Genomic DNA, 20,868 nt, shown 5'->3' with positions numbered 1-20,868 from the left:
ATCTCCATAATATTGGAAGCTGTGTTAGGCAGATATTACTAGCTCCCATGTATACCTGTGTAAGCCGGGGCCCAGATGAACCCTTTTATTCATGAAGGCATCATACTCCATTGTGTTGTGGCCAGGACTGGCTTCTTAGGAAGAACAGCCAGTGCTAGCAAACTCGGAGAAGCCCTACAGTTTGGATTTATTTTCTCTGTAATTGCTGTCTTGAGAGTCTGGGTTATTTTATCTCTGAATTTATATTGTTAATGAAGTTCCCTGGGAAGCTTGAGCCCGAGGCCTGAGGCTTTAGTTTCTTCCAGTGCTTCTCAGTTGCTGCTGCCCTCTGCTGGAGATGGTACACTTCCATATCGATTGAGCATAACCTGGCATGTAAGTGTACATTTATGTAAAATAGACACTAAGGACATTTCACAATTCTGAATAGATAGTCATATTTTAGAGGAATCCCAAGTTGGGTTTTAAACTCAAATACAGCTGTCCCATTGCAAATGCAGAAGGTCAATTCCAATACTCCTCTAGATAGCAAAATTTTTGGATATGCCAGTCTTTTTTGTAAATATAATTATATTTGTCTATAACCCACTCATTTTTGAGACAAGCTCTCACTATTTCCACTGGCTGTCCTAGACCTCACTATGTAGATCAGGTTGTCCTAGAACTCAGGCATCCAACTGCCTTTGCCTCCCGAGTACTAGGAATAACGGTGTGTGTCACCACACCCGGCTACAGATGCAATTTTTTTTTTTCAAGACATGGTTTTTCGGTGAAACAGCCCCGACTGTTCTGGAACTCACTCTGTAGAGCAGATGGCCTCACAGTTACAGAGATCCTTCTGCCTCTGCCTCCCAAGTGCTGGGATTAAAGTCAACATGCCTAGTTACAGCAGATGCAATTTTAAGTCTACAGAGAATTGTCATACAGAGCCTATGGATGTGGAAGCTAGAGCATAGATTTCCATGTTTTAGAAGTGCACCTCCTTAAATAAATGAGGAACGTGGCTACGAGGAACTCTGCAAAAATTAGTGAATTCATTTTGTTTTTCAGAGCAATTTCTTAGCATATACAAAACAAGCCCAATGCTCCCAAGTAAACCAGCCAATTTGTGAAATTAGAAGATAGGATGAAATATCTTTATCAATAATAAAATTAAACGCAAAAATATGCATTCTAAACTTATTCATTGAAATGGAAATGCATGCTTTCTTCGGAGTACAAAGTTAAGAATCAGTATCTGAGTATCAATTACTTAAAAATGCAAGAACAATTCTATGTTAAAAACGCTTTATACCAAGGAGGAGGCACTGAGTTTTTTGCTGAAATACTGTTTTCCTAGTTCCAGTTTGGAGTCTTGAACTCAGAAGGCCTGGAGCAAGGCTAAGAACTCTGTGTTTGGAAAAACTAGATTAGGTTATTTTGATATAGCAGGCTCAGGGACTGCACTTGTAAAATTGCTTCTCGAGGACAACAGTTAAAGATTTTGTTTTTCTAGTTTCAGTTTGGGAACACTCTAAGCACTTAAGGGAGGCTGGAGTCCCTGGCCTATGCGCCTTGACTGAAAACAACCCACTAAGGAAGCATGCTCTGGTAGCAGAAACAGTAGTGAAATTACCGGCCGACGCAGGGCCGGAAAAGAAGATTGCAGAAAAAGACGAATGGTTCCCCTTTCATCTTAAGAATTCTAAACAAGAGGCCCAAATCCACATATCAGATTGCTCCTGGACAGCTGGGAAGGCTGCGGCTGCTGAGACCTCACTGCAAAGAAACAACATGGAAACGATTGCTTATCATGGGCCCCAATCACAGCAGTTGGGGAATAACAGAAAGCAGTAGAAATATTTGCTCTGACCTACTATTCAGAATGGTCTTTAGTTTCTTAAGTTTTTTTTTTTAAATATTTATTTATTTTGTATACAATATTCTGTCTGTGTGTATGACTGCAGGCCAGAAGAGGGCACCAGATCTCATTCCAGATGGTTGTGAGCCACCATGTGGTTGCTGGGAATTGAACTCAGGACCTTTGGAAGAGCAGGCAATGCTCTTAACCTCTGAGCCATCTCTCCAGCTCCAGTTTCTTAAGTTTTACTAGCATATATGGATTGTAAAGAATGGGCTTCATTATGATATTTTTGTACAAGTAAAGTATTCTTATCATAGTTACTGCATTATTCTTTTCTGGCCCCTTTTCACTCTCAGGTTGATGTCACGTGGTCTCCTCTATTTCTCTTACATTGTCATCAACATCACCATCTTCATCATCAACATCACCGTCTTCATCATCAACATCACCGTCTTCATCATCAACATCACCGTCTTCATCATCAACAACATCATCATTATCACCATTAGTTTTGCTATTGCTGTTTTTTGAGACAGGGTCTCTCATTGAAGCTGCAGTTCACTGATTGGCGAGCCTGGCTAGGTAATGAGTTCACTTCTTCCCTGGATTCTCCTTTTGTTGCCTCCTTGTCCTGGGATTATTGGCAAGTTCTGTCACATTTGGTTTTTACACAGGATCTGGGCCTCTCAGCTTAGGTTTCATATTTATAGTGCCAGCATTTTATCCACTGAGTCATATCCCCAAACCCTCAAATTTGTCTTTCAAATATCACTATTTAAAAAAAAATAAGAAAAAAAACCCCCAAATTCACTATTTTACTAATATGGTTTCTTGATGCTATCAAATGTGAAATAGGGCTGACAAAGATATCCCTTGGTTCTTCCAAAAAGGCAATGTTTTCTTGCCTTTATTATGGGTCCAGTCAGAGAATGCAGAAAACCCTTTGTATTCATCCTGTTTTAAAGGGGCTCTGACTATGGTAAACCCAAATGAAGATTGCTTGCAGATGATTGAAGTCTCTGGTTTTTGGTTACACACTTCCGGCTACTTGCTGCTGCTTAGTGTTTACTTCACTGGGAAGTAAACTTTAAGGGAAGAGTTACTGTTAATACTAATCACAGAAAGAACTTGAATTTGTTCTCCACTCTAAGCAAAGTTAAAACGGACATTCAGAACAAATGTTTAAGATGTTCCTAAAATAGAATTTTGGGTTATCTGTAGATCCTAATTTTCTATTCTCCATTGTTAGAGATAATTAAGAGTTGTGTTTATCTTTAATCTGAATCTGTTAGAAAATTCTTCTTTGAAAGTAATGGAAAGAAGCTAAAAATACTCTTATCTTCCCAGGACATGATAGTAATATATTTTTATGCTTAGCTAATAGAACCTGAATAACTCTTCTAGTTCCACCTGTCAAGAAGTACAAATTCCCTACTTTGTCAGTATTTTTTTTCTTTTCTAAACAAGCTTGGGGTCTGAAAAGTTATACATAAAGCAGAGAGTGAAAAGACATATTCCATACCACCAGATTATTGAGAGACTGAAGTAATCTATGAGGCTGCTCTAATGTTGTGAATAATAAAAGCACATTATGAGCCAGGGAGGAAAACAGTCACTTAGTGCCCTCTTCCCAGATGGAACCATAGCAAATGCCACTCTTCTCTAGACCCACCCCAGAAACCAGCTAGCTAGCCTCCAGCTACTGAGCTGTCTCTGGCCTTAGCTCAGAGAAGTAGATCCTGTGTAGTTTGCAGTAGCTCAGTCGTTGTGTTAGGAGTAGAAGGCTACCTTTTGGCCTGGTTCTACCAAAGGTAAATACCATATATCAGTAGATGTCAAATATGCTTAGATTTCTCATACTTTTCCATGTAAGAAGTCTCTCAGGATGCTGTAGTAACACCTATTCATTTTCATTTATTTATTTATTTAATTTGGTCACCAACTTGAGATAAAAACATATTGGGAAGGAATTGCAAATGTTTATTTTGAAAGCTGTTCACATTATAATTGATTGTTTTCCGGTTTAGTTATTCAATAAGCTGGCAAAATATGATTAATTTAGCTAAGGTCTTCCTTTCTACAAGGAATTTGAAATTTCTCAGCTTGAAATATCAATTACAGAATGAGATTTTCATGTAAATGAGAGTATATACTTTCGTATTCATCCAGGTTTTCTAGTCTTGGTGTTCAGCATTATGTGAAGATAGTGCTTGCATTAAAATTAAATTTGTTTATGATACAGAATATAAAGCAATAACACAGTGTGACAAAGACAGTTCAGATAAGAATGTGACTGTCTAGAAAAAGAAAAATAGTTAAGGGCAAAAAGGATAACGATGACACCATCCATGATTTATTACTTACTTATGGACCTTCAAAAGCTCACTGTTACCCATTCAGAGAATGTATGTGGCAGATACTAAGACAGATGTACAAAGACAGTACATGCATATAGAGACATATCAGTATTCACTGGGATCACTAAGTCAGGAAACACAGACTTCTGGAGAGGAAGGCAAGTTTTGCAGTTTCTATAGAGGACTTCTTTTAGAAATATGGATAATTTCCTGGAATTGCAGGCAAGAAAACGCATTCCAATAAAAGCAGCGGGCCATGCAGGGCATTGGGAACATTATGAGATGGCTAATTAAGTATATAAGAGAAAGGATAAGTGTCTCTGTCTCTATGTCTCTGACTGTCCATCTGTCCATCCATCTGTCATCTACCTCTCTTTGTCTACCCATCACCTAAATGTATAGTGATAGCTGATTTCACTACAGAAGGAGAGGGTAGAGACGGGAAAGGTAAGTAAGAAATAAGTCTTTAGTTTTAGTTATGACTCAAAGGGGGCTTGTTGAATAAAAATAAAATGAAGCAAAGCAGTTTGCAGTATTGTAGAATTAAGATCTGGAGTACCATAGAGACAAACAGATACTCTAAGACAAAGCAGAAAGCCTCATCCAGATTTCCCTGTACTGTTTGCTAAATAAGGGAATTCCTGGGCCCCACATAATGGTAATCCTAGAGGGCTAGGAGAACATATATGGTTCTGAGTTGCATTTGATGGTGCCTAGAAGTGGTTAGAGAATATGAGAAGGCCACTATTCTGGTGAGCATCCACACAGATAAGCTGGCACCTTTTAGGACATATGACCTTATCTAGTCTTCATACCCCTCTATGCCATTTGAATTACCACTTCAAGTCAAATATGATGGACACTTAGTTCTAGAGAGGTGACTCCCCAGGATCATGTCACTGGAACAAAGCAACGGGGAGCCTGAAGCTGTGCTTGCCTGTCATCAAAACTGATTCTGTTTTGGTTGCATATCTTACCACAAGGGGCACCTCTGTGGCCCAGTATATGGCAGCAAGGTGAACATTTCCAGTTCCACCACCTTTCAGAGACAAGGCATTGGGACCTGACTCTGGGACTAACCCCTCTCTGGTTTTATGCCAAAAGAGCATGCAGTTAGAACCAAGATAAGGTACCTCTTTAAGGTTAAAACTCTTCAATCTGCAAATGAGGCTATGATGCTAAAGCAAGGAGATCAGATGCCAGAGGCATTGCGTATGCAGAGCTGGGAGCCTGCAGTGACTCATTTGATATATGACATGAAGCAAGGTAGACATTAAGGAGTGACTCCTCTGGCATGAAAAGATGGATACAAGGAGGAGCTGTCAACATCATAGAAAATATGAGAGGAGGAGCAACTTTCACGAGATTAAATCTCATCTGGATATAATGAGATGCATTTTAATAACTATCAGATGCAGTAGGGAGGTGCCACAAATATTACTATTGCACACTTATTTTTTTGTCATTAATTTACTGTAGGACCTAGAATCGGGTGGGCTATAAATTCGTGATCTGTGAAGTCAGATCTTCTCTGAGAATTACAATTTAAGCTCATTTAAATATATCAAACAGTATTTTAAGTTCTGAAAGATATTCTACTTTCCTGGAGAGACATGTAAATCACACTGGAGAGTCCATTTATTATGGCTATTGTAGAAGAGTTGTGACGAAGAATAAGACACAAAGCAGAAGGGCAACCCTTCTACTATTGTGACGAATTTTCATCAGCTCTCACTATAACACAATTTGAAATAAATTCACGCAATGATCCTTATTCTTATCCCTGTCTGAACATCATTGTTCCATTATGGGAGGAAGCAAAAAATTATTTCCAAGCATAAGATTTCAGAAGGGTAGTTAGAAATAGACAGTTCAAAAAGAAATCAGAGGCACTGCCTTATATTGCTGAACAAAGTGTCTATTCCTATACAGCTAACTTTAGTCGACAACAGGCAAATTTAAATCAACATAATAGACTATTTGTAGTGAAAAACAATGACAAAGAATGCTTTACAAACAAGAACCTGATTTCTAAAATACACCTGTATATATCTCCTCAGCAAGGACACCGATGGTCACACACAGTTGCCAGTCCTGACTCCCAACAAATTCCAGCCCTGTTTCTGCTCAAGGACTCTTATGAAAGCTATATGCTCAGTCATCTCCCAATGTTATTCATTATTTTCAATGTATATATACTCTGATCTAGATGTGGTTCTAGAAAATCAAACAAAAAACAATTCCTTACTAGCAAGAGAGTGATGCTAGATTAAAAGACAAATCTGATTTATTAGAGAGTTATGTTCTACAAGGAAGCGTGTATGTCTTATGAGATGTAACTGAAATAGGGGCTGGAGATCCAATTAGATATTGTATAAAGAGGATGAGGAATGCACATTGGCACAGCACCACTAGGATTTACTCATGGGCTGAAGTCCAAGAAACAGAGAAACAGGCAGTAAAAAAATTGGGCTTACATTTGAGAGGTAAAGAGTTGAGGTTGTAGACAGAGAAGTTTGTTTAGTAACATCTGTTTTGCTATGTTGGTCAGACATACAAAAGGAACTGCGTAACTCGATATTCAAATCCAGAATGTTCGGGAGATTAAGAGCTGGAAGTATATGTCTCCTGGACTTCTCCATTTTTAATTTATAACCATAAACCCAATTAGGAAAAGCGCAGTGTGGAAAATAAGGGAATGAGTGGAAGATGAACTGAAGTGTCTAACATGCAGAGGTCTTCAGAAACGAGATGTGTAGAAGCAGGCTGCTTGTTTGTTTTTTGGCTGCCCAGACTTCCAGAATAATCACACAGAAACTGTATTATTTACATCACTGCTTGGCCAATTAGCTCTAGGTTCTTATTGGCTAATGCTTACATATTAATTTAGCCCATTTCTATTAATCTGTGTATTGCCACGTGGCAGTGCTGACAGGATAAAGTTTCTTCTGGGTCTGGCAAGGCTCCTTGGCTTCTCTCTCTGCCTCTGCCTCTTTTCTCCCAGCATTCCAGTTAGTTTTCCCCACCTAGCTCTGTTCCCTATAGCTCTGTTATAGGCCCCAAGCAGTTCCTTTATTTAACTGATGATATTCACAGCATACAGAGGGAAATCCCACATCAGAGATGAGCTGAGAAGTTGAGTGCAAAGGTCAGTCTAGAGTCAGGAACAGCATCTTCTGCTTCAACGAGGAGCAACGCACTATGAAAAGAAAACTGTCTATAAACAATTCCAGGTGGAATGAGGACCACTGGGCTTCTCCAAATCTGATACAGAGAACTGTGATAGTGGGAACTGTTGCAGATATTTGTCACAGACAGCACAATGTGGCCATCCAGCTGGGTAAACATCATTTAACTATAATGAGAGTTTACATTATATGGTATATGCTAAAATATGTATAGACGGCATGATCATTCTAAGGCTGCACTGCTATTATTGATTAAATTTTGTTATTTGGTGATTTTAAGTGCATATATAATATATTCTAATTACTCTTTCCTTTACCCAGACTTACCTCCCATCAATTCACCCTCCTGCCACCCCCAATGCCGACTTTGCTACCAGCTGTTTTCTGAGTTTCATGACTTTGGTTTTGTTTTGTGACACATTTACTTAAACCAAGTAATGATCTGTGATTCTGAGATTAGAAAGCACCAATTTTTTTTTAAAATAACAATGTGCATAAATCTGGATGTGGTGGCACAAACCACTACTCCTAACCCCCAGGTCAGCCTAAGTGACATACTGAGCTCTATTGTGAAATCTTGTCTCAAATAGCAATAATGAAGTAAATAATAGCAATATACACATATATAAAAGTTTTTTTCCAAAGCAAATACTCAATGAATCCAAACAATTGTGTATGGTTTGGTAGGTGAATATTATCTTCATCATTTTCTAATACATGCAACAGATACTGAAAAGCTCATTTGATTTGAATAACATCATCCAGTAGGGGTCTAATAGAATTGTTTTGATACCTTAGAAGGAACAGTAGGACTCCTAACTTGTCTTCCCAGGGTAAGGAAGTACCACAGTACTAGACTTCTTATGAACATTTAGAATCACAGGCAGTGTAAGCAACTGGGACTGGCTGCAGATCACACAGATGTGCTATGAATTAGCTTCTTGAATTAGCTTCTTACCATGGGCAATATGCACTATGAACCACACATGCAATGGTTGTGCCTAACATAGTACTTTGAGAAGTCTTGTAAAGATATGCATTATAATTGAATTTCCGTTCCATCAAGGCCAACGACTGTGTTTTGAAATAATGACAAACTAGATTTTCTAAATGATGATTTATTATTGATGAGACTCTTAACTTTAAAATTCTGTAGGCTAGCTTCCTCACATAGTATGCCATGCCACGTTTAATCTTCTATAAGCACACCATGAGATGCTCACAATCTTTATGTACACTCACCTAAACACTTACACAGTCCCCTTTCCAAATTTCTCACTTGTTTTCTTCTAGAAGGTTTCAGCGGAATGTTTCTGCTCACTGTTAAGGTTTACTGACATTGATGAACAGTAACCTGTTCTTGGAAGGAGCCTCATCTACATCTTCGTCTTTTGTTTATTTGGAGGCAGGGCCTCCCTCTGCAGCTCAGGCTTACCTGGACTCACTTTAAGGGAATCTTCTTGCCTCAACCTCCCAAGTCCTGGGATTGCAGATATGAGCCACCATTCTTATGTAAAGCACATCTTAATGTATTATTAAAAACCATTTCTAAAGTTTATTTTTTTAAGTGTGTGTGCAGTGTATCAGAGGTGAAGGCCTGATACACTGGATCTGAAGTTACAGGCAGTTGTGAGCCACATTCTTGTCCTCAGTTGGAACATCAAGCACTCTTAACTGCTGAGCCACCTCTTATGTAATTGCTTAAATGTAAGGACTTGTTTATTTTTATTTTCGTTGACTGTGTTTGGGATAAAATTCAGTGTTTTCGCATCCTCAGAAAGTCCTCTATCACTGAGCCTCATCTCCCGCTACTTGCATTTCTATCAAAGGACCTACAGACTGATTAACTTGGGATAAGTTGAACATCATGGCCATGAATGTTCCAAGTGGAGATTCAAAATGAACTTGGTCATCGTTAGTCTTTAACAGTCTTGTATCTTAACTTTTGTGTCTGGTTTAACATTCTTGTGAATATTGTTTAAACTTCCTGAAACATACCACTAAGTCCAGACAATCTCTAAGCTCTGATAACTGTAACCAAGAGTGCTATCAGCCAAAGCCAGCTTCCAAGACCAGGAGAGAAGACTCCATCTTGCAATAGCCTGCCCACTGGCAACTCCCACTGATGTGGCTGATTATGACTTTTTTTTTTTTTTATAAGTTCACAGAACGTCTTCCACGGTAGAATGTATCATTCAATGTAAGTTGATTCTTTGGTCACTCATATTTGGTTTAGAATAAACTAAGGGACTTATGCTATTATATTCTATTAGAACCTATTAGTGAACAGCACTGTTTGTCACTTTGAGTGGGACTCACATCTCTTCTAACCCCTCCCCCATCACTTTGTTCTGGTTTACTGATCTACTCAATTGTATTTTTTTTTTCATCTTCACCAATTCTTAGGTTTTCTAAGGATGCTTACCTTGGTGTGATGGGTTCAACTGTTGGTTTTCATTCTCACTTCACTTCTTGATCTTGGGAGAAGTTGGTGAGCTGTCCACAGTACAATTCCATTTCAATTCAGCCTCCCCTAAAAGGAAACAAATGGCAAAATGCAATTTACTTTTTATTCTTCTGAAAATTTCCCACTCACAAAAAGTTGTTGCCCTTTCTTCTATCATCTACATGTAATGCTATCGAAAGAACTGTTCCTCTGAACAGTGACGTTTATGGCATAATGACAAGAAAGAGACTGTGAGTATGCAGCACAACCACATTTCCCCTGAGTATTGTTGATGTGTTGGTAAAAGCCATGGAAGATAAACCAATAGCTATGAAGGAAAAACTACTTTGACTGTTCCTATCACAAACTCTCTGTCTACTTATAACTGATAATATCAATAAAAAAACATACTTGAAGTTTTTCCTAGATATATTAAGTATAGTTCTTCACAGCCTTGTGACTCCTTCATTGAGATGCTTGACTTCTTTGCCAGTGTCTACCTTCAAATCGGCAGCAACTAGTATACGCAGCGGTTGCAGAGAGTGAACGACAAGAACTCTTCTTATCCCCTTTAATGACAAAGTTCTGGAACTGTAGAAAAGTAGAGTGCCGGTTGTGAGGTCCCGATGAGTTCGCGCTTGACAGTTCCATTGCAGGCGATGAATAGCTTTCCCTCAACTCTCCTGGATTTGACAGAGCTGAGCTTTATTTAGCATGCATCCGCAACACGAGCCACGGTATCAAGGCAGCATTTGCAAAGTCAGGGGTGATAAGAATTTTGACACTTGCTTAAAACACAGTGGGAACCTTATCTTTTGTTTTATTTAACTTTTTATGTTTAAACTTTCTGCATGCCATGGGGACTAACATCACCAGAAAAATTGCTAGCCAAAGAGGACAAGTCAGACTCTCGCCACACACTCTGACCACACTGTTCTAGACAAAACACTTTTCAGTGTTCAGAATGCTGCATAAAGCATTGCTTAGTCCACATTCATAACCAGAGTCCTCAGCATGGGCGGCAAGTGAAGCCTTCTCAACTGGTACATCACTAGGGATTCATAAAGCTCTGCTAGTTAACATGCAAATCCTTGTGTGTAGAAATTTTGGAATGCAGTTAGAATGAAGAATTGATTTTTATAGCACATAGATTTTCTATTGCTTCCTGTCTTGTTTATAATTAGTCAGTAGTTCCCGTCAATATCAAAGGTATTGTTTAGTGATTGTGTCATTATGCCCTATACAGAATTATATTTCTCAGCTTTCACGAATATAAGACCTAACTGAATAATGATAAATGGTGACTCAAAAAGCTATTGTATTTAATAGAGTAACCACATCCTTGAGAGCACTCAAACATGAGACCATACAATTAACAAGGGTGGTGTTTTTCTTATGTGTTGGGAAATATAGGAATTGGTAAAAGTCAAAATCCAAAAGCTCTTGATTTAACTTATTACTCTTCATTCTATTCTCTCTCTCTCTCTCTCTCTCTCTCTCTCTCTCTCTCTCTCTCTCTCTGTGTGTGTGTGTGCACATGTATGCATGCATGCATGCACACATTTGTGTATTTGAAAGTTCAATAAAACAACAGACTGATAATGTACAATTTGTCTATGAATGCATTTACATTTGCAAAATAATTTTGCAATCAAATTCCTTTTGTTGCATAACAAAATGATAAAATTTTAAGGGGAAAGGTGATGCAACAATTATCTCCCATTTCAAGAGAAATTATTAAACAAAACTTAAGGGAGGCACTGTTTTAGACTAAGCTTCTATGCTGTGCTCCAATGGGCTAGGCTAAAAATAAAGGTAGAGCCATGCATGCTCAATTCCACATCACCAAGCAGATACTAAGCTGTTTCTATGAGCTCCCGAGAAATCAGAATTACAAAGATGACGGCCAAATTTCCCCAACAGGGCAGCTTCACAGTATGATAATTAACTTCTCTCTATTTTAATCCTCACACAAAAGAAGTAACTTGGCATAACCTGACTTTACCCAATCTGTAACATTTCCAGTGTTCTGGATCCCTATCCCTGATTTATAAAAAGATGATTCAGGACCAATACATTCTTTCTTTTTCATTTTCTTTTTTTTTTAAGTTATTTTTAGCTTTCATTCATCCAAAAACCCAAACAAACTGCTGCTGGATCATCAAAAACACTTCTACTTTATATACTAAAATATTAAATAACTAAAAATAAGGTTAATTATCATTAAGATTATTGTCCTTTAATAAAACAAAATGCAAAGAAGCTTAGAGACTTGACCAAGATATTACTAAGGATTAATCAGAATTTGTTGAAATTTCATTTAAATGATTAAATCTTCATTTGTTGATTTTTCTTTAAAGAGTCTGTTTTATTCACCAAACATACACAGTCCTAGGCATATTCATTGAGATTCAAAAGATCATGGCATAATGAAAACAGAAGATATTTTTTACACACAAACAATATGTATTTGTAAATTCAACCATAAATGTACAAATAAGAGCCATAGAAACACAGCAAAAAAGTAAGATCTACAGAGATTCTGGGAAGATTTTGTTTAGTATGTGATTGCTAAGAATTGAGAACATCAGAATCAAAAGTGAATCTAGTCTAGACACGGAGTTGGAAATGGAGAAGACAGATGGGGAAAAGTACTTGCATTAGGTTAAGGACATTGGACTCCATCACTCCTTCACTCCTTGCTTTACTACATCCCATTGGTCTCCAAGTACAATGAGAATAAAATCAAATTCTAAAAAGTCTGGAAAAAAGAGTTTAAATGTTAGAAAGATTGAGAGGGCTTTGGCATAGAAACTAATTAGAAAGAATTGAAGAAATCGGTTCAGGAAGTTATACTCAAAAGTTGCCCAGGGATAAAGTAGGGTAGAGGCTAAAGATTGTTTGGAGGGCATTGGTAATTTTAATAATAACAAATAGAGGGGGTGCTATTCATCCTGGTCACTCCAGTGAAGACCCCTTTTTCATTATGATTTCTTGTTGACAAATTTATCTTTTTCTTTATAATGCCTTTCTGTAACGTTTAAAATTCCAGGAGATTATCTGCAAGGCGAGCTGAAAAATAATGCAAAATAATGTATTCCATAGCACTTAGGTTAGTTTATTCTTAATGAAAACTTGAAATAATTACCAAGACCAACTTGTATTTTGTATATAAGAAAGGACAGTGTTTCTCTGGAACAGTGTAACTAGGGGAATAAAATCCTGAAGACATCATTCTTGCTTTAATAAGGAAAGCTGCTAGGGCACCAAATATGCCACACAAAGGATAGTTCTTTCGTGTCCATAGGAATCAGTGGTTCCAACTTTTGATGTGTCATAAACTCAGAATTTTAATTGGCAACAGTCACAACTGTAAAAAAGCACATTTATTATTATTTTATTCTTCCTTTCCAAAGGTTCCAACACCATGAATGATAATTTATATAACAAATCACTAGTCAATCTCATCTTCTATGAACAGGGGTTATGTTTTGTCTTTTCTCGACAGAAAGGAAAGCCAATTTTGGTATGGCATTCCTTCCAAGTGTCTGCATGTCTCTGGAACGGTCCCTCCTACATAATGGAATCATTAAGGTGGCTGCACGCGTCTAAAAACACGGAACTCATAGTAATCTCTTCCTAATTGTGGGCCATCTTCTGACCTCATTACAAATATCTGAAGAGAAAAGGACAGGAAGAAAGCAGTAATACAGAAACCAAAACAAAATGATCTATAGTCTATTTATATGCAGGATATGCTCATATTTTATTACATTTTAAATCACCACATGGTTTGCTTCATGGTTCTGATATTTTAGAATCTTATCAATAAATGAATTAGGCCTGAAGATGTGGACCTCATAGAAACAGTATAATAATGATGAAAAGAGGGCAGGGTGGGCTACTAAAGTGGTCTGTCCAACAATACAGTATTCTCACGAGACAAAGGCAGTAAGTTCCATAGACCCAATTCTTATACAGCAAGGGCATTGCAGTAGATAATAGTGTATTATATTAAGTTTACTTAGTAACCTAAATGTATATCTCAAATATACATGTTCTACATTCCAAATATTTGTAAATTTTTTCAAGGAAGAGTTTTTCTGTATTTCCCTGGTTATCCGGGAACTTGATCTGTAGACTAGGCTGTCTTTGAACTAAGAGATCTGCCTTGCCTCTGCCTCCCAAGGGCTGGACTAAAGGTATTCACCACCTCTGCATGGCTCTCAAATATTTATAAATTTATAACCAAGAAAAATAAAGAATTATGAAAAGTACTTTTGCCAAAGGCATATAGTAGGTGGTAGTACTCGGTTTCAAAGAGATCAGTTTTTGATCCTGTGATCTCTCAGTCAGAAAGTTGGGTTGACGGGAGGGCTCAGTGTGTAAAGTTATGTGCTGCCTAGCCTAACAGCCTGAGTTCAATACTTCCCACCAATATGGTGGATAGAGAGAACCAACTCCCACAAACTGTCCTCCAACCTCACCCACATCCCGTGTGAAAATGTGAAACTTATCCTATGCTGGCACATGTGTTATTTTAGGCATGGAACTACATACCTCTAGACACAAGACATCCTTTATCTGCCTCAGCTTGCTCTCACAGAGCTGGGTACCCATAGAAACAGTGCCACAAAGGTTATGACAATTGCTTTCTGGGATTGGTTCTCACGGGCTCAGGAGAGTCACTGGACAAGTCTCATCCTGAGCGTATTCTGCAGCTTTACTTGGGCAGTTTGGTACTGGCTACAATGAGAATATTTAAACTTAAAGTTGCAAACTGAACTGAGCTTTTTCTTTCTCTCAACTCGCTACACTTCACCAGAACACCCCCAGCCAGAGGACTTTAAAACTCCTCTTCAGAGTATAAACCTTAAACCTTTGGGTTCACACATCTTTCAGAACTGAGTTTTCACCACTTGATATTTGAAAGATCCTGGGCCACATCCTCATGTTTCAAAGACTCCTCACTTCTAAATTATGAGACCCACCAACTTTCTTTTTTCCCTATGATAGTCAATGGGTTCTCTTTGCTTCTTTGTAAGACTAAAATTTGAATTAACTGTGCTAAGTATGACGACACGTCATGCTGTTTGAATGCTTGTTTTAGAGTTTTTTTTTTCTCACAACAGAGCTCCACTGAACTTCTCTAAAGTAAGCAACTACGAGACAGATCTACAGCACATCGTTTAGAAATTCCAGTAAGCTATGAACATAGTTGAACAAATGCTTTTGTCATATGATAGAGCATCTCTTGGGTATATTCCCAGGAGTGGTATTGCTGGGTCCAGGGGTAAGTTGATCCCGAATTTCCTGAGAAACCGAAACACTGACTTCCACAGTGGTTGCACAAGATGGCATTCCCACCAGCAATGGATGAGGGTACCCGTTCCTCCACAGCCTCTCCAGCAAAGACCCTATCCTAGAGCAATACTGACGAATATCTTGCATATCATCATAGAACCTTCATCTGGTGATGGATGGAGACAGAGACAGAGACCCACACTGGAGCACTGGACTGAGCTCCCAAGGTCCCAATGAGGAGCAGAAGGAGGGAGAACATGAGCAAAGAAGTCGGGACCACGAGGCGTGCACCCACCCACTGAGACAGTGGAGCTGATCTACTGGGAGCTCACCAAGGCCAGCTGGACTGTGACCGAAAAAGCATGGGATAAAACCGGACTCTCTGAACATGGCGAACAATGAGGGCTGATGAGACGCCAAGGACAATGGCACGGGGTTTTGATCCTACTTAATGTGCTGGCTTTGTGGAAGCCTAGCCAGTTGGGATGTTCACCTTCCTAGATATGGATGGAGGGGGGAGGACCTAGGACTTACCACAGGGCAGGGAACCTGGACTGCTCTGTGGACTGGAGAGGGAGGGGGAGAGGAGTGGGGGGAGGGGTAGAAGGGTGGGAGGAGGGGGAGAAGGGTGGGAGGAGGGGGAGGGAAATGGGAGGCTGGGAGGAGGTGGAAACTTGTTTTTTGTTTATGTTTTTTTTCTTCTTTTCTTAATAAAAAAAATTATTAAAAAAAAAAAAGAAATTCCAGTAAGCTCGAGTACTGGAGAGCTTGCAGTTTTGTGAGCATGGTTCGTGTTTAATTTTAAGCATTTCTTAAAGGAGAATCTAATAGGAGATGAAATAAGGTGCTGTTGTGAACAATGATAAAAACTGTCAATGAATTTCATCAGATCAGAATTATTTGCAAGTATTTATTCTATGGATCACTGATTCCTTAAAAAGAAAAGCATTATTTGGGAAGAGAGCATGAGAATATTTCAACTTTCTAATACTAAGACCTGATAGAATATTTACTTCAGGGGATGAGTTCAGTAGACACACATAGAGGCTCAAATTCTTAAATAACAACTCCCGTGTGAAGTTTCCACTATCCCTTCTTCGTATGATATACAAACTCTGTTAAAAGCTGTAGTCTAGGAACTTTCAAGATTGTATATTATACTTCATCCATGTAACTTTATACTAAAGCAACTCATAAATGGGTAAAAGAGGTAATAACTGAGTTATGGAAGACATTACGTTTGATATCTTCTTGACCAAACTTTCAGGAAGCTTTGTTTGAAAATAGCATTAGCCAGTTTAATGGAAGGTGTAGAGGTACAGACATGACAGTTTAAATTCATCTCCTCCAGAAAGGTTGAAATGAGGGAAGTAAGCGATGACCATGCTGGCAACTCAATTACTAGGGAACTGCTAAAACAATAGCTCCAGATCAACTGGGAGGAAAATGAAGAATTATTCTCAGGTTCGCTGTCTGCTTGGATCATAGGGAGGCTCCTAACGTCAAAGAAAAATGTGGTCTGACCTCACGTAGAATAAGCACCTGTAAGTGACATCTGGGAAAGATGGTATCAGAAAAAGAGAATAGAGGAAGGAGCTTTTGTTGCCGAGACAGGAGCGGTCGCTACACAACTAGCAGTGAGATCAGTACCTGCCTCTGGTGCTTAGCTGGCTTTGGTAACTTGTTCCCCATGTTGGGTTAACTTGACTAGCTTGATACAAGGGGAGAAGCTTGATCCTGTCACAACTTGATACACTATGATTTGTGCCAATTGTGGAAAGGTCCTTTCTGACTGGAGACGAAGGAGGAGGGGATAGGAAGGGGGTAGATGGAGACCTGAAGAAGAGGAGGGAGGAAAAACTGCAATTGGTATGTAACATAAATGAAACAATGAAAGTTGCACGGTCTAGGTGAAATTGAATCTGATACTTATAGTAGCTAATTCATATCAAAGTTGAGTTAGTTCAGCAGAGTTAAAAATGGTCAAAGTTTGTATTCCAGATTGAGAACTAATAAAAATTTAGTACTATTTGATACAGAATAATCCAAAAGTAAAATAAAAACCGGGCCAATGAATTTTAAGCAAACCTAAAGAAGAGAAGGTTAAAAAAACCAATTTAAGCTAATTTTATACAAATGAATCCTGAATAAGAAGTAAATTTTGCATAAGACATTGCAACACATATTTTAAATATGCCCCATTATTAACACCACAATAAACAACTGGCTGTAAGTTGGATAGGTCCTACGGAAAATAGGTAAACACCATTGTAGAATACTGTGGACCAATCATTTTGTGTACTGTGACTATGTATTATTCTCATTGGTTAATAAAGAGCTTACTGGCCAATAGGTGCACAGGAAAAGTTTAGGTGGAATGTGAGAACAAAAAGAGATTGTGAGGAAGAAGAAGCATGGAGTCATGGAGGTGCCAGTCAGATGCAGAGAGAAGCAAGATGATACTTCATGCATAGATAAGAAATATGGGTTAATTTAAGTTGTAAGAGCTAATTAATAACAAGTCTGAGCTATCGACTAAGCACTTATAATTAATATTAAGTCTCTGTGTGATTATTTGGGAGCTGGTAGTCCTGATTAAAAAATAAAAAACTCCCCCTACAGAAGAAAGAGACTTAATGTACATAGTGCATCTATAATAGCTCAGCCAAGTAAATTAAGACGACAGCTATTGAGTGTAATGCTGGACTTCAGTGTTGTCTTTCACGATCTGTGTCACTGTCTTAAAGCTGTGACATGGAACCTTATCAAAACTAACCATGAGTGAACACAAAAGAAATCTTGGTTAAGCATCTCAGAATTCTGCTGGTTGAAATATAGTAAGGCCAAGTATCAACTAAAAACATATAAACAGAAAATCTCATAATTTTGAGAATTATAACAGCTTCTGAGGCTGGAGAGATGGCTCTGAGAGGAAGAACTCTGGCTGCTCTTGCAGAGGACCTGGGCTGGGTTCCCAGCAGCCACATGGAGGCTCACAGCCTTCTGTAACTTCAGTTCCAGGAAATCTGTTGCCTTTTTCTGGTCATTGAAGGCAGCACACACACATGTGATGCAGATACACATATATGCAGGCAAACACTCAAGCATATGAAATCCAAAAAGCAAATCTAAAATATAATGTCTTCAAATCAAATTTGGAACCAAGCATAATCTCGGTCTCTTTGGAATCAAGTCCCCTCTTCTGTATAGCGAGTATAATTAAGCCTATCCTCCTGGGATGATGAGATGTAGGGGTGTATCTGAATGTAGCTTTGAAACCCACCAAACTTTCTCAGGATACTATGGCTGTACTCATGGCTTCACAGGCAATATCATTCTAAATTCTCCCTGCAGTTATTTAGTAACTTTGTATCCAGGGCAGGGACAGCCTTTCCTTTTATGTGGTGGGTATCTGATACTACTTTTGTGTGCCACCAACAAAAACATATGCTCTCAGGAAACACATGCTTCCTTACTTTGCAATAGGAGTTTTACATGTTTCTATATTACAGCAGATTAGTTGCTCCCAGAGATACATCTCATTCCCATATGTGACATTCTTTTTAATAGGAACTTCCTTAGTATCTGCACTATTGCTTATTTGCAATTTAGAAACAGTGTGTCATGCTTTTAAAAGAATACAGTAATTTTAGCAATTTTTTTCTCTATATCCCCAGAGCTCAGTGGTAGCAGGGATGTTCAGTGAGACTTTGTATTTACTTTTAATGTGAGAATAAACTAGGAGGAAGAGCTTAGTCTTAGTAAATTTCTTTTAGACAAATTTTTGTCCAGCCTTTTAACCCGTCATTCAATGCCCTTCTTAGGATTACAACTATAAAATAAAAATTATTTTCTTCTAGTGTTTCATAAAATTGGGGATGACAGTTTGAACCAAATCAGGAACTAAGGAAGAGCGAGCCACAGATGAATTTCAGAGAAAATGGTTCTTTGATCACATAAATTCTGGGTTCCTCTTGTCAAAATCAAAACCTCCACAGCATACAACCCAGACTTAGTTATAAAAGGTGGAGGAGAGGGCACCACTGCTTTTATTTCAACCAGAATAATAAAGATTGAAGGGTCCTTGGCTTGTCAAACACAGCTGCCTGGACTCCAAGGAAGAAAAAAATGACGCTTAAATTATCAGTGCTGTGAGCAGTGGCTGAACAGGAGGCTCTTCAGGCAGAGCATTGACAGGACCACTTTCCAAACCTGTAGTTTATTATTGCAATCATTTAAGAAAAGTTTTAAGAAGATGCAGCCAACTTACTCACTGTTATTTTCTAGACTTGCTTATGAAGGTAAGGTAAGTCTCTTCTGAAGTCATTTGTCTATTAAGGCAGTACTCAGAAACCTTGCTTACAAGGCTAACTAGAAAACAAAGTTTTTCTAGGCAGGGTTTCTCTGTAGTTTTGTTGCCTGTCCCAGAACTAGCTCTTGTAGACCAGGCTGGCCTCAAACTCCCAGAGATCCGCCTGCCTCTGCCTCCCTAGTGCTGGGATTAAAGGCGTGCGCCACCACCGCCCGGTTTATATATTTTATAAAGTTTTAATAATACTTCAGAAATCAAAGTATTAGAAGATAAAACCATAGTTATATAATGTTGTAAGATATGAAATATCAATTTAAATATAAAATGCTGTCACACAAACTTGAACTGTTTTAATGTACATATTCTAGTCTTCATTTGAACAAAATAATCCCCAATGCTGTTATTCTATTAATTCACAATTTGTGTGTTAGTACACTAATACATTATTTACAAAAGAAAAGCAACAAATGAACATGCTTAACTGCAGGCAGAGACTTCTGGGTAAACTAGAAAGTTAGGTATTTGTAAAAGAAGTATATTAGAAACTTCTTAATCAATTGAAATGTTTTCGTTACTATTGCTTAAAATTATTTCCAAACATATGAAATATTGATAAAAATGTAGGTAGCCTCATATTATTATTTTGAAAAGATTATAATAACTATAGTAATGTGACTGTGTATATATATGTATATATATTATATATGAAATAAAAGCTTTAGAATACTAAAATGGGTTATTGAGAGAGTTTCTGAAATTTTCTTCTTTTGACGATTTGTTATATAAAAGAACTGGCCATCTGGCTTGAAGATGGTAGGCACAGAAGATTGTGTGACGAAGCTTCTGGGTTTTTCTTTTCTCCTAATTTTATGAACGAATTTGAGAGAACTAAAATGTCAGAGACAGTCATCACTGCACAGAGAAAGAGAAAAATTTGAGAAGGTTTCTAGGAAATCACTCCCACTGCAGAGTGGCTATGTGTAGAAATGTTTCATTTGTATTTTAATAAATAAAGCATGCCTGAAGATCAGAGAGTAAAACAACCGCACTGGTCAGCCTTTCAGACCAGGCAGTGGTGACACGCATCTTTAATCCCAGTAGCCACACTAGTTTGCCATAGAAACTGGGTGGTAGTGGTGCACACCTTTTATCCCAGCATTAGGGAGGAATATAAGACTGAAGGAGACAAGTTGCAGTCATTCTCATTCTGAGGATTCCTGAAAGCAGGATCACCATTTTTTTAACCTGAGGTAGAGGTTAAGAGCCAGTGGCTGACTGCTTTGCTTTTCTAATCTTCAGGTTGAACCCCCAAATTTCTCCCTTGGTTTTTATTAATTGTGCTACAGCGGTGGCATAGTTGTTGATGTGATTTGTTGATAGGTACTCGGAACTTTCTCTTTTGTGCAGAGCTCAGTGGT

At 38.3% G+C, this 20,868-nt stretch overlaps 1 protein-coding gene across 1 annotated transcript in view; it reads right to left on the bottom strand.

Moving 5' to 3' along the window:
- Htr1f (5-hydroxytryptamine receptor 1F) overlaps positions 1-20,868 on the bottom strand; it is a 131,716-nt gene that overhangs the window by 99,911 nt on the left and 10,937 nt on the right. The window contains exon 2 of the mRNA XM_041678593.1: positions 9,814-9,921. The gene's annotated coding sequence lies outside the window, so the exon portion shown is untranslated. The remainder of the gene's footprint in view (positions 1-9,813; positions 9,922-20,868) is intronic.

Source organism: Microtus oregoni, unplaced genomic scaffold, assembly GCF_018167655.1.
Source record: "Microtus oregoni isolate MIOR12 unplaced genomic scaffold, Mior012 000030F_ref0000283, whole genome shotgun sequence".
NCBI lineage: Eukaryota > Metazoa > Chordata > Mammalia > Rodentia > Cricetidae > Microtus > Microtus oregoni.
This window is presented reverse-complemented; position numbering and strand designations above follow the sequence as displayed.